Genomic DNA, 12,939 nt, shown 5'->3' with positions numbered 1-12,939 from the left:
TCTCTCTCTCTCTCTCTCTCTCTCTCTCTCTCTCTCTCTCACACACACACATACACACACACACAGACACACAGACATATACAGTTACAAATTTTTTTAGAAATCTCAAAGCAGATGACTTTGTAACAGCAACTGCACACCATAAGATCCAAAACACAAAAAAGAATATCAATTAAACCTGGGTTCAGAACATTATTTGATGTAATTAGATGAGAATGCACTGTGTGTGTGTGTGTGTGTGTGTGTGTGTGTGTGTGTGTGTATGCTTGCATGTGCATGCATACACTTTGCTTGTGTGTACATATGTGTACTCTATGTATGCCTGCTGCTTGCAGAAGTCAGAACTCTTCTATTCTTTTAAAACTGGAAATGTGAATGTTTCTGAGTCACTATGTTAATGTTGGTAGGCTAATCCAACTCCATTGCAACAGCAACATATAACATTATTAACTGTTGAGCCGTCTCTCAAGCCTCTGATAACTTTTATTGCAAGATAATATGATTTCCTTAGTTTTGCATGAATGATGACCCGATTTTTGATTTCTAGATTTCACATGAAGTAAGTCAGACAACAAAAGAGCATGTTTATAACCACAACATTTGTGGGACATGGATAGTTTAGCCTCTTGACCAAACTCATTAGCAAATTGGTAAAGTTGTAGTTTGGTTAATGAAAATTGTCTCAAAATAAGGTATAGCATAAGAGAGGAAGAAGACCAAAATGACCTTTGTTATCCATGTACATGCAGACATTATGCATACTCAAGAATATCTATATATCACTCAGAAACATGCAATTATTTTATACATGATTATATACAAGTACACAAATATATGTATATTATGTGTATATGTATGTATATGAATATGAGTATGTGTATGTATATGTATATATAGTTTCTTTCTTTTTCTTCTAGAGGATAGTTTTTCTCAGATTATGAAAAACTGATTTACTATTTTTAAATTTTTGTTTTTCTGATCATGCTCATCATCTTAGAAAAAAACTGTCATTTTTTGATATGGGTTAATGAATACTAGACAACCATGAAAAAATATTTTACTAGAGTATGCAGAGTATTCCATGACAATGGAATTAGTCTCTCTGTTGGACCTTCATAACTCTACCAAATGGATGGGTCACTATAGGAATTAGGATCTCATGACTTGTTTTAAAGTGTGGAAAGGCAATGAAGTTTCCAAGAGTGTGGGCATGGGCAATATTACTTTTACATTTTTTTCTCAGTAATATTGCTTGGTTCTGGAGTAGGGAATTATAAATTTTACAAAATAGTTTAGGGAAATTAATACTTTTAGGGAAAGTTCTACTATTTATGTCCTTACTTGAGAGACAAAGCATAACAAAAGGAGATGCCAGAAGATGGCCAGGTAGTTATTATTTGCAGGATGTATTTTAGTACAGCATAACATGCCAAAGCAATATATTTTGGGTATGAACAAAATATAGTCATATTCTCTACTTGACCCTTATTTTTGCTGATATTATAATATTTGCATATTTTAAATCTATGTTCTCCTTTCAATTATTGCCCTAGTGGATAAATAAATATTACAGAAATGGTAAGTTAAAATCTCATCTTTACTTGGCACAGTATAATTGTAAGTCTTATGTGGTTTTGAAAGAGTTAATGTGAAGTCTATGTGGTTTTTGAAAGAGTTACCTGTGAAGTCTTTTTGATATAACAGATACCAGAACTGCTCCTATCTGTCGAGTCTCAGACTTGTAGCTGCTAAAACAACCAAGTAGCAAAATTATCATTTAATTTTAATATTCTGAGATAAAAGGTAGTTCTATAACCTTATGCTTTATGGTTAGTGATACTACATACTTACAAATTATTATAATTATTTAAATGAACCCAGAAAGCAGAACAAATATGTAATATAAGTTGGCATTAATTCATAATGTCCTGGGTATTTGCTTTTCATAATTTTAGTTTTAAGTGTAGATTATAGGTAGAATTTGAGTTTAATTTCAGTCACTTCAAACACTATGAACAAATGTTAAAACTCTTCCCTTTAACTTGATAGTAGTACATTTTTAATGAAGTTAACTTTCTACATATTTTATTGTTGTTATTAGACTCTTAGAGGTAAATGCAGGGCAAAAGTTATTCTCTGATTACTGTATCTTCTGTAAGTAATTTATTGTCTTCTAAAGTTTCACCTAAGAGTTTTGTGTGTTCTATATTCATATAACTATATCAACTAACTTTTAGCTTAAGAGTAGTTTAAAAGTCTCTGAAACTTTATAGGTTTAGAAACTAGCAATCTTATTTCAGCATTTATTTCTACATTACACAATCACCAGCTCCTCAGAGTTTTAACAAGCTCTTACACTCTTCGGATTCTCTCATTAATGTGTTAAATGTGACATTGACACATGCTCATTATCTGTATGACAGTGAGGATTTCAACGATTTGAAAACTATGGTCTTATTGTACTCTTAATATGCCCAAGTCCACCTATCACTTTTCAGTGACCCCATTCACATTGTGAAATTATTTTTTTAAAGAAACATATGGTGGTTTGCATGGAATAAATGTGGTAAAAAAATAATAAGTCTCACAATTGTTTCAAATTCTTCATTCATGAGGCCATTGTATTCTCTGCTTTAGCTTTTTATACTAAATAATTCCCTAGTAATTTCTGAGAGTAATTTCTTACTAAATTACTATTATTCACATTAATTGATCAAATCAGTTTTTCAGATTTTAAAAAACTAGTGTGCAATTCCTTTGTATATTTTCAATTTATTATGGCCCAACTACTGCTCAGTGTTTAATCACCTTAACTAGGGAACAAAGGAAAGACCAAGATAATACCACTATATTTGACAGGGTTCTCTAGAGTCATAGAACCTATGTGTTATGATGATTTATAGCCTATAGTCCAACTCTCCAACAGTAGTCAGTTGTGAATGGGAAGTCAAAGGATCCAGTAGTTGTTGAGTCTCACAAGGCTAGTAATTTCCAACAGATGTTTTGGCAAGTAAATGCAAGCAAGTGAAGAAGAGTCAATCTTCCTTCTTCTAATGTCTTTATTTAGGTCTCCAATAAAAGGTGAGCCCAGGATTAAAGGTATGTACCATCATGCCTAGATCTGGGACTTGTTTTGTCCCAGGCTGACTTTGAACTCAGATATCTTCTTGCCTTAGTCTCCTGGGATTCATAGTCACTATTCTTCAAGATCTCCATACCAAGATCCAGGTCAGAAATTTGTATCTCCCAGCCTCAAGATCTGGATCACTCTTAAGTATTCAGATTCTGGACTGTAGTTCATTCCATATATAGTCAAGCTGGAAGCCAGGAATAGCCATTACAACCACCAATGTCTGAATTGGCAAACAATGTGTTTTATTTGGATCACATAATATAGTATGAGTGAGGCTTCACTTAAAGATGCACAAAAACCATTCTAGCAATTCACCACAGTTTTGGATATGGCTGATAAAGCTGGAAACCTGCAGCTCCCTGTACAATGTGCAGGCACCTTTGTCATGGTCTCTTCCAGGCAACTTAGTTTTTCTAAGTGTGTTCTCAACAGTTTTCTGTGCTTAATGCTCAGGAAAGGAAGGGCCTAGTGCACCTGTTAGGGGCCATAGACCTCCATAAACCTAGGAGTGGTTTATGTCCCAAGCTAACCAATCTTTCTTCTAAGATTGATAGCATCATCAGCCCAATCATAACTATTTAAACATATACATTCCACTGGAGAGAATCCCAAAACATTTGAAAAGCATCTTTTAAAGCAAATAAGATCTTAAGGTCAAAGTCTTGCAACTGTGAAATCAAAATTATTTGTATGCAACAGGGTATCCTCCATGGAATTCCAAAAGAGAAAAATAAGAATACAAAAAAGAAGAGAGGAAAAGAAACTGAAATTCTTAGTGCAGCTGGATTTTTAGGGAGAACAAAAGTATTCAAATGATTATTAACTGTGAGATATTAGTTAGTTAAATGGTGATAGGCTGAGTCGGTCAGCCATGGAGGCTGGAGAGTGAAGGAAATCTGTACTTTCTCAGTCTCAGGAAGCACAAGATAATAGGAAGCAACAACATGGACTTGTCTGAGGTTGCAGACCTTTAAAGACTTTGAATGGCTCAACTCCTGGGGCAGATGCAGAAGGCACAAATATCTGAACTGGTGAGTGCAACTTTGCTGCATTCCTTTTTGGGTTTTATTCCTTTGTTTGTTTTGTTTTGTTTTTGTTTAACTCAGGTCACAGTTTATTGGCAATATTGGTCTGTTCTGGGTTGTCCTTTTTTGTTTACTAGACATTTGCCAATAACCATTCATTGACCTATCTGAAGTATGCTACATTATTTTCATGGGCATCTCTCAATATAGTTACACTAATATCCAACATTTACCAGGACAATATAAAACAGGAACAAATTAGGTATTAATTAAACATAGAATATAAATATATACACCTTAGTTTATAGGAATATATTATACTAATTTGTTTATACTTGTGGAAATTTGGTCAAGAATCTATGGAAGTCTTCTAAACCATTGTTCTATAAAATATTCTAAAAATAATATTACTGATATTGGGGAAAATGTGTATCAAGAGCACAGGCAAAAAAGCATGGTATATTTTGGTAAAATATGAATATAGAATGGTTTACTTTATATTAATTATCTAAAAGGAATTTACAGGAGTTGTATGTGTATATGTGTATATGGGGAGAAAGGTTATAAATATAGTCCAATAGTTTTACTGTTTAAATGTAATTTTAAATTAGCATATAAACTGCTATTAAGATATAAAAGTATTAAAAATTTATACAACAAAATATTACCAAATGGGTTACTCCCACAGCAATTGCAATCCAAATTAAATTGAAAGATGAAAAAACATCATTGGCAGTAACAAGATTCTTCATCCACCATGACAGTGACAGGAGGCTCAAGGAAAAGTAAGTTACTGTAACTTAAAAATATTTGTTGGTTTACCTACTCAAATTGAATACTGCCATATTCCATTTATAATCTATGATAATTCATAGTTATATCTTCAGCAAAAGCAAAACTATTAGAATTGCTTCATTATCACTCCCTATAGAAAAAAATTTTAAATGTTCACAGAGCAACACTAAAAGAACAATTATTTGTACCCACATGCAAAGTTATACCATAGAGCAATGGAAAAGAGATAATTAGCAGTGACTGAGTGGATGTTTCAGAGTTAATGGTGAGAAAAAGCAAACAAGAATACAAAATACCATCTAGTTCTACTACTGTAAACCATGAGAAACTTGCCTATGCTACTTACTCTTTGATGACACATGTTCTGAGAAGGAAACCTTTGAGATGGTATTATGAGTTATCCAACAAGGACAAGGCATATGGTTAAGGCAATAGAAAGCCCATATTAGCTAGCCATGACTTTACTACATGTTCTGGGCCTGGATGAAGTTTCAGACCTTTCTCAGGTTGAGCTTTTAAGCACACAAACCACCTCCTAGGTTGACCCAGTTTAGTTAGCAAGAATAGGCAGCCAGAAGCAGAACTACAAAAGCCAAAGAGCAAGAGTAGTCCATTTAAGAACTTTCTGAGAACTATGTAATTTGATGGATTTGATCCTTGTCTTTTTGACAGGTATTAAGATCTATATACTGATCTCTTAGGTCAATGGTGGCTTGGTGGCTCTAATATGGCATCTGTTGAACTAAGGTTTTGAAGCGTTTCACAAATGAACACTAATTGAATTAAAATCCTTCCCCAAAGAAAAATCATAAAAAATGGAATATATAGAAACTAATTTTAAAATGTATATCTCTTTTTATAAGTACTCATATTGATGAAATCCACCTAATATCTAGAATTTAAATGCAATCAAATATGATAAAAGCTGAACCCATGAGGAGAATTCAAATGTCAATAGTATATATGAGGAAATGAAAAGTTCAAATGCTCCTAGGTTTTTACAACAAAAATTGTGAGGACACATCTGGTTATTCCTGGTGTTGACTGGCTTGCGTATCTCAGAATGGAAGAAGCCTCCTTGGAGGCAGGTAGAGCTGTGTGACTTGGGTTAAAGCAGGCCTCCTTGGATGCAGTCTCTGTCTCTGTTTAGGACAGGTTTACTGTGCCTCTCATTAGATTGGGCCCCCTATGTCCCTGTGTCCTTGTGTCTTTGTGTCCCTGGTTAAGGCAAAACTTCCAGGAGACAGAAAGCTTTGGGGTGGAGGGCAGGCAAGTTGCTCTATGTCCCTGGTTTTGGAAGACCTCCTGAGAGACAGGTAGGGTGTGGGCTCACTAATCTGCCTGGATTTCAGGTGTACATGAAGACCAGAAGAGGGCTATATTAAATCATTCAAGATCTCTTTTAGCTATCCAGAGACCTTAGGATAGGTCAGCATTTGGAAGAAATTCTAAAGAAGTGCCAGCTCATATCATGCAGACCAAAAGCCCAGTTGTTCATTAACATATCAGTTGTGTCATTTATTCCACTTTCCCTCTAGACCATCACATGAATCAGCATCCCATTACATTAGCTCCTTGACTCTTAGGAAAGAGACAGCAAGTCATGATTTTGTTTTGTTTTTGTTTTTAGTTTTTTGTTTTGTTTTGTTTTTTACTTGCAAAGGAATTCAGAGATCTGCCTGCCTTTGTAAACTTTGGTGGATTCAATCCTGTCACAAGATATTCTCAACAATAGAAGAACTTCTGGTAGAATCACCATCCCTGAACTCAAGCTGTACTACAGAGCAACTGTGATAAAAACTGCATGTTATTGGTACAGTAACAGGCAAATAGATCAATGGAATAGAATTAAAGACCCAGAAATGGTCATTTAATTTTTGACAAAGGAGTTAAAACTATCCAGTGGAAAAGAAGACAGCATTTTCAACAAATGGTGCTGGCTCAACTGGAGGTTAGCATATAGAAGAATGCAAATTGATCCATTCCTATCTCCTTGTACAAAGCTCAAGTCCAAGTGGATCAAGGACCACCACATAAAACCAGATACACTAAAACTAATAGAAAATAGAGTGGGGAAGAGCCTCGAACACATGGGAACAGGGGAAATTTTCCTGAACAGAACACCAATAGCATATGCTCTAAGATCAAGAATTGACAAATGGGGCCACATAAAGTTGCAAAGCTTCTGTAAGGCAAAGGATACTGTGAATAGGACAAAATGGTAAACAACAGATTGGGAAAAGATCTTTACCAATCCTATTCTGATAGAGGGCTAATATCCAATATATACAAAGAACTCATGAAGTTAGACTCCAGAGAACCAAATAACACTATTAAAAATGGGGTACAAAGCTAAACAAAGAATTCTCAACTGAGGAATACCAAATGATTTCCTAAAATGAGGACAAAAGGAATAGGGAGTTATAAACAACTTGGGCAATATAGTCACACACCAGACCAAAATGATGCCAACCTTTGGACTGAGCACAGGGTCCTCAAGGACAGAGAAAGAGAAAGGACCCAAGAAGCTAAAGGGGTTTGTACCCCCTTAGGATGAACTAACCAGTAGCCACAGGACTCCCAGGGACGAATCCACCAACCAAAGAGTATGCATGGTGGGACTCATCATTCTAGCTCTAGCAGAGGATGGCCTAGTCAGTCATCAATGGGAGAAGAGGCCCTTGGTCCTGTGAACACTCTATGCCCCAGTGTAGGGGAATGCCAGGGCCAGGAAGCAGGAGAAGGTGGGTTGGTGATCAGGGGGAGGGGGAAGTGAATAGGAGCTTTTTCAAGGGGAAACCAGGAAAGGGAAGAACATTTGAAATGTAAATAAAGAAAATATCTAATAAAAAAATGAAAACTAAAGAAAAAGATTCCAACCAAACCTGGAACTAAATTCACTCTATTCCAGGATGATCTTGAAACCAGGAACTTGCCTGTCCCTGAATCTGCCTGCCTCTGTATCTTTCTGAAACTTTGCTAACAATTCAGCTGCCTCTGGTCTTCTAGGTCTGTGAAGTCTCTCCTATTACATCCTTTTATTTTGCATAGTTGAGAAATTATATATTTTCAAATTCATGTTCTTAGAATTCTTGTACTCAATGTCTCAGCATTTACCACTTTGTTGAGTCATTAGCCAAACCCTCTCCTCCAGGACACATTTTATCTCAGATGATCCTGGAGTCACTAACCTTGACAAAGAGGACATTCCTCAAAGGAGGAGCATGAAAATATATGCATTATTATACAAACAAGCCACATGTCCACAGCAACCATCACAGTCCTGGAAGCCCATGCCTTGTGGTCTCTCTTCCAGGGTTACGTACCATGTCATTTTGTTTCTACCACGCAATGTAGGACTCATCATCTCCCCCTTTTTTGTTTTTAATTTGAGAGTACAAAAGATGACTCTGAGCTCTTGACTCGTCTGATGCAAACTCTAAAAAGAATTAAAACTAGTAAGAGTAAACCAACTGCAAGTCCTTCATTTATCAGCAATGTTTCCCAGGAAGATTAAAAAAAAAATGTACTCATGCACAGCTGAAGCACATGTACATACCCTTCCTCAGTAGAAGGGGAACCCACTCTAGAGGTACTAATATCCATGATTTTATGATATAGGGAATCAATATCCAAAGCCAAATTAGAATTGTTCCAAAGCTCCTTTAAATGAGATCAAATCTTAGACCAATTATGTTCAGAAGTATTATATTCCAAGGGATTTACATAGACCCAATGGAACATCGAATGGTATTGTACTGAAAGCCTGATCTTAATATTTTGAATTTGATTTCCCATAAATAGAACTGCTTCCTCTAAAGCCTTAAGCTTATCCTGAAATCCCCTATCAATATTCTCCTGGATCATGAGTGCTATTGACATAATTTTGGATAACAGATCTATCTACATGATGTGCTGTGTGAACGTTTTTAACTAAGGATGTAGTGGATAGACAAAAACTAGAAATCACATCTATTAAGGCTGTGATCACCAATATCAAGGCTGCAACAAATCTTTTAGATCTCTTGAGAGCAAAGGTAGCCCAATGCAAAGCACCTATAAACAAATCTGGCTGAGAAGGGCAATCTCCATTCAGAAAACATAGTTGCATCATGGGTGAAACCTACCCCATCTCTGGCTCTGTCTTTAGATACTACAGGAGGAGAAGAAGGTTTCTCCCTGTCAGCTAGCTGGAGCTGATTTAGAGCTTCCAGGGACTTCCTCCAAGCCACCAGGAAAGCTTGGGGGGCTCGTTCTGCATTCATTGCTTTTAACTTCCTTTCCGGGTAGTGACAGACCTGTGGAGTAGTCACTACAGGAGTAGAGAGAAGGGGTAATGCACATGTCAAGCCAGTAACAGTTTAATTGGCAGCATCCCTGTGCTCTGTTGTTATAGGTCTAGAAAAGAGGCAAGGGGGTTAAAACAATCTTAGTCCTGGAAGGAATTCTTTAAATAGGAAGTCACCCATGTTGCAGTAAGGAAAGTTGGGACTCATTTATTTCATTTAGTTTAGGTAGCTGAGGAGTAAGGTCCCATGTTATTTTATATATCTGGTATAGGCAGTAATAATTTGTCTGTGAAAAAGACTTAAGTAGATAGAATTATTTTATTAATTAAGGATTGCATAAAGTAGTCCTGCTCTCTGACCTGAGATCATCTCTGCCACTTGCTTCTGAGTCATAATAGCATACATGTGTTGTGGACTGATGTTTATTATTGTAGTGAATAATCCTCGAGATGAAATGGCATCTGAACTCCATCTCTCCTTCCTAGTCCTAAGCAACAGGATTCTACCTTCAAGGTATCACCATGAAAATAAAACTAGACCCTCTAAGGGCTATATCTTTCCTGACAAGTCTAAATTTCACTAAATTGTCAGTAAGCCGCTAGTCATACAAAGTTAATGGCAGCCCAAGTGCAGAGCTAGTCAGAACTCTAAGGGAGATAGTCAAGAAGGGACCACCACCCCAAAGCCTGGTAAGGGACACCATATCTTGTTGCCAACTGCTGCTAAAGCCGTAGGAAAAGCTGAGGTCAGCTAAACCCATGAGAGACAGGGTAGCCAAATGTCTGGTAAGAAAGGCAGATACATTTTTGGAAAAAGTAGTAAGAAACCCACTTCAAACCAACTTTGTGTGGTATATGAGAAAGAAAACTACTACAGTTCTATACTCCCTAGCACATGCAGTAACACCAGAATAAAGAAACTAGTCAGTGGCTTCAAAGCCATAAAAGTGAGTCCAGATGCCACCGTGATCGCAGAGAGAGGAAATGGCTTAGAACAAAGAATAAGGCCAAAAGGAAAATTGGGTTTAAAGACGCGAAGATTGGGGTGTTTCTAACAAGTTCACAAGTAGGAAAGCCACTAATAGAGCATGAAGCTAGTAAAGAAGTTACAGCAATATTGTTGAAAATCATAGTGAACATAGATAATGAGTGACAAATGGGCAAAATCTAGTCATTAATATAACTAAGAAATGGGAGTGAGCAATCCTTTTAAAGATGTTGTCCTAACATTGGACAGGGCAAGACAGTCATATCCCGATGACATCTTCCAAGGTCAATACACCCTAAAAGATTCCCAGTATTTGGGAACAATGAGGAGCAGCTTGAGCAACAAATAATAATTAGACCATACACTCTTCAATAAATAAGTCAATTGAGTCAAGAATATGCCAGAATGGAATGAAGGATGCATCCTATATGATAAAGCTCTTGGAAAAAGGAGCAAATACAGTAATGTTGTCACAATTAGAGATGAGGAAAAAATCAAGAATATATCAGAAAACCTGGCATGTATGAAGCTGTAGAGCAAGTCCTAGAAACTGCCCAAGGTGCTGCAAACTCTCTCCTGGACTGAATAACTCCAACTTGAAGGTACACAGTTCCACCTTTAGACCTCACACAATTTGAAGCAACAAAATGGAACACTTTTCAATAGGTCATTTTGCTAGTGAGAAAACTAGGAGTACTCTTGTTTACATATAATAAACTAGATAAACCAAAGACTGTTCCACTTATACCACAATTCAAAAAAATTTTAGTTAAGGGGGCACCACCACACATGAGAATTAATTTGGTAGGACTACTCAAAAATTTATTTCTTTAAAGGATACAGGGAGTTAGACCAAGAAAAAAATAGTAACATTAAATATAAGAAGAAAACAATTTAAATTAAGGATAACACCCAGATTTTTCAGACCATTCACAAATATCAGACCCTTTGACAAAAATCCTGGAATGGCATTTATAAACAGAACCCAACAGAGGTATACACCAAATAGGATTTTTGGAATGAACAAACCTAGCCTTTTATTAGGGAACAGAGGTGACCATAAAGGAAGACAGCAGTACATAGAAACAATCAGGAATCAAGTCAGGTACCAACCAATAAGACCATATATTATATTACCCCTAAAAATTAAGAATTAGATAATAAGTCTTAGATGGCTAATTGATACAGGCAGTGATGTTAATATAATACAGGAATACCACATACTATATCAAGGAAGAAAAAATAACTATACAAGGAGTGGCAGGAGAATCCAGAGTACTAGCATATAAATTAGAATTAATGGAATATGAAAAATAATTCTCATGGATTTTGCATGTTGGAGTACAGCAGAAATTATTTTATGCTTTCCAATGGTCTTAAACTTTCCCCCTGATTTCCTAAAATTTAAAAAGATTTCCAAAGTAAAATGTAATCAGTAGAAATAAAAATAGGACCTATAGGACTATCAACATTACGTCTCCATTTATGCCACAATACCCAGTTAAAGGAGGAAATTAGGAGATATTTGAAACACTGAAAGACTACTAAAAGAAGGAGTAATTTAGGCAACTCAGTTTCAAAACCGAATGGTAAATGGCAAATGGCAGTACATTATTAGAGAATTAATGTATTGCCCCCTAAACTACCAGAACAATTACCAGATGAGAAGATATTTTCACGAGGATTAAGAAAGCAGTACCAAAATGGCTGGCAACTATAGATTTGTCGGACATGTGCTTTGGCATACCACTGCACCCACAAAGCAGAGAATTAATTGTTTGATAAGGTCACACCAACACCTACTTGTGTTTTATATTCATATGTTCATAATATCATGAAAACAGGACAAGAGAAGAAAATAAAAAAGTAGACCAAACCATGTGAGTATTGAGAAATGATGTTTGGACCATCAATAAGGATAAGTCACCAGGACGAGATACATGGTTCAAGGCCATACTTATAAGTCATTCTATAACCCTTATATATAAAGTGAATAATTTAATTTGGGATAAACTCCAAGAACAGGGTGTGAAAACAGTGCAAGAGCATATAAAGGAATATTTGAAACTATAATACATCCAACCACATGATAAATATATTTAGACATACTACACCAAAAAGAGGAAACCGGAATATATTTGCAAAAGTAAATGGTGGAGATTTGCCATTAGGCTTCTATTGTAAATACTTTTCGTGGTCGGAAACCAAATTCTCTCTATTTGAGAAAACAATTTGGACAGGATACAAGTCCTTAAAACCTTGCATGGCATGCTGCAGAACAACCAAATAATATTTAGAACCACCATCCCAATCCTAGATTGGATCAAGACCCCAGAGGAAGCATGGGCTGATCTACCCATGGAAGAGAAAGCACTACAATGGAAATGGTACTTAGCAGAGCTCTTTTGATCTGGCATCCTACCTGCAAAGGAGTTGGTACCAAAAGCATTGGAGCCCATACTTTAGACTAACTGCCCTATGACTCCACAGGGATTATCAATCATCCCAAATGCCACCCCTCTCCAGAAACAGGTACCACTTGGGTACTGGGGGACAGGAGAGTACCAACCTTCTCTGGTTAATGTCTGGTTTACAGATGGTTCTGAAACCAGTAAACAGATTATGGTCTTGTGGAAGGTGGCAGCCTCCAGACCCAGGGAATGGAGTGGTGATCACAATAAGAAGAAATAGCTAAATCTGTACAACATGC

The 12,939-nt window shown here is 36.3% G+C and overlaps 1 long non-coding RNA gene across 1 annotated transcript in view; it reads left to right on the top strand.

Annotated features, from left to right (window-relative positions):
- Positions 1–6,732, top strand: part of LOC116084657 — a 32,445-nt gene extending 25,713 nt beyond the window's left edge. Inside the window, exons 2-4 of the long non-coding RNA XR_004116205.1 lie at positions 4,044–4,164; positions 4,847–4,943; positions 6,617–6,732. This is a non-coding gene — a long non-coding RNA (uncharacterized LOC116084657). The remainder of the gene's footprint in view (positions 1–4,043; positions 4,165–4,846; positions 4,944–6,616) is intronic.
- The last annotated feature ends 6,207 nt before the right edge of the window (positions 6,733–12,939 follow it).

The sequence above is a fragment of the Mastomys coucha genome, unplaced genomic scaffold (assembly GCF_008632895.1).
Source record: "Mastomys coucha isolate ucsf_1 unplaced genomic scaffold, UCSF_Mcou_1 pScaffold9, whole genome shotgun sequence".
In the NCBI taxonomy this organism is placed as follows: domain Eukaryota; kingdom Metazoa; phylum Chordata; class Mammalia; order Rodentia; family Muridae; genus Mastomys; species Mastomys coucha.
Note: the sequence above shows the minus strand (reverse complement) of the source record. Positions and strands in the feature narration are given on the sequence as shown.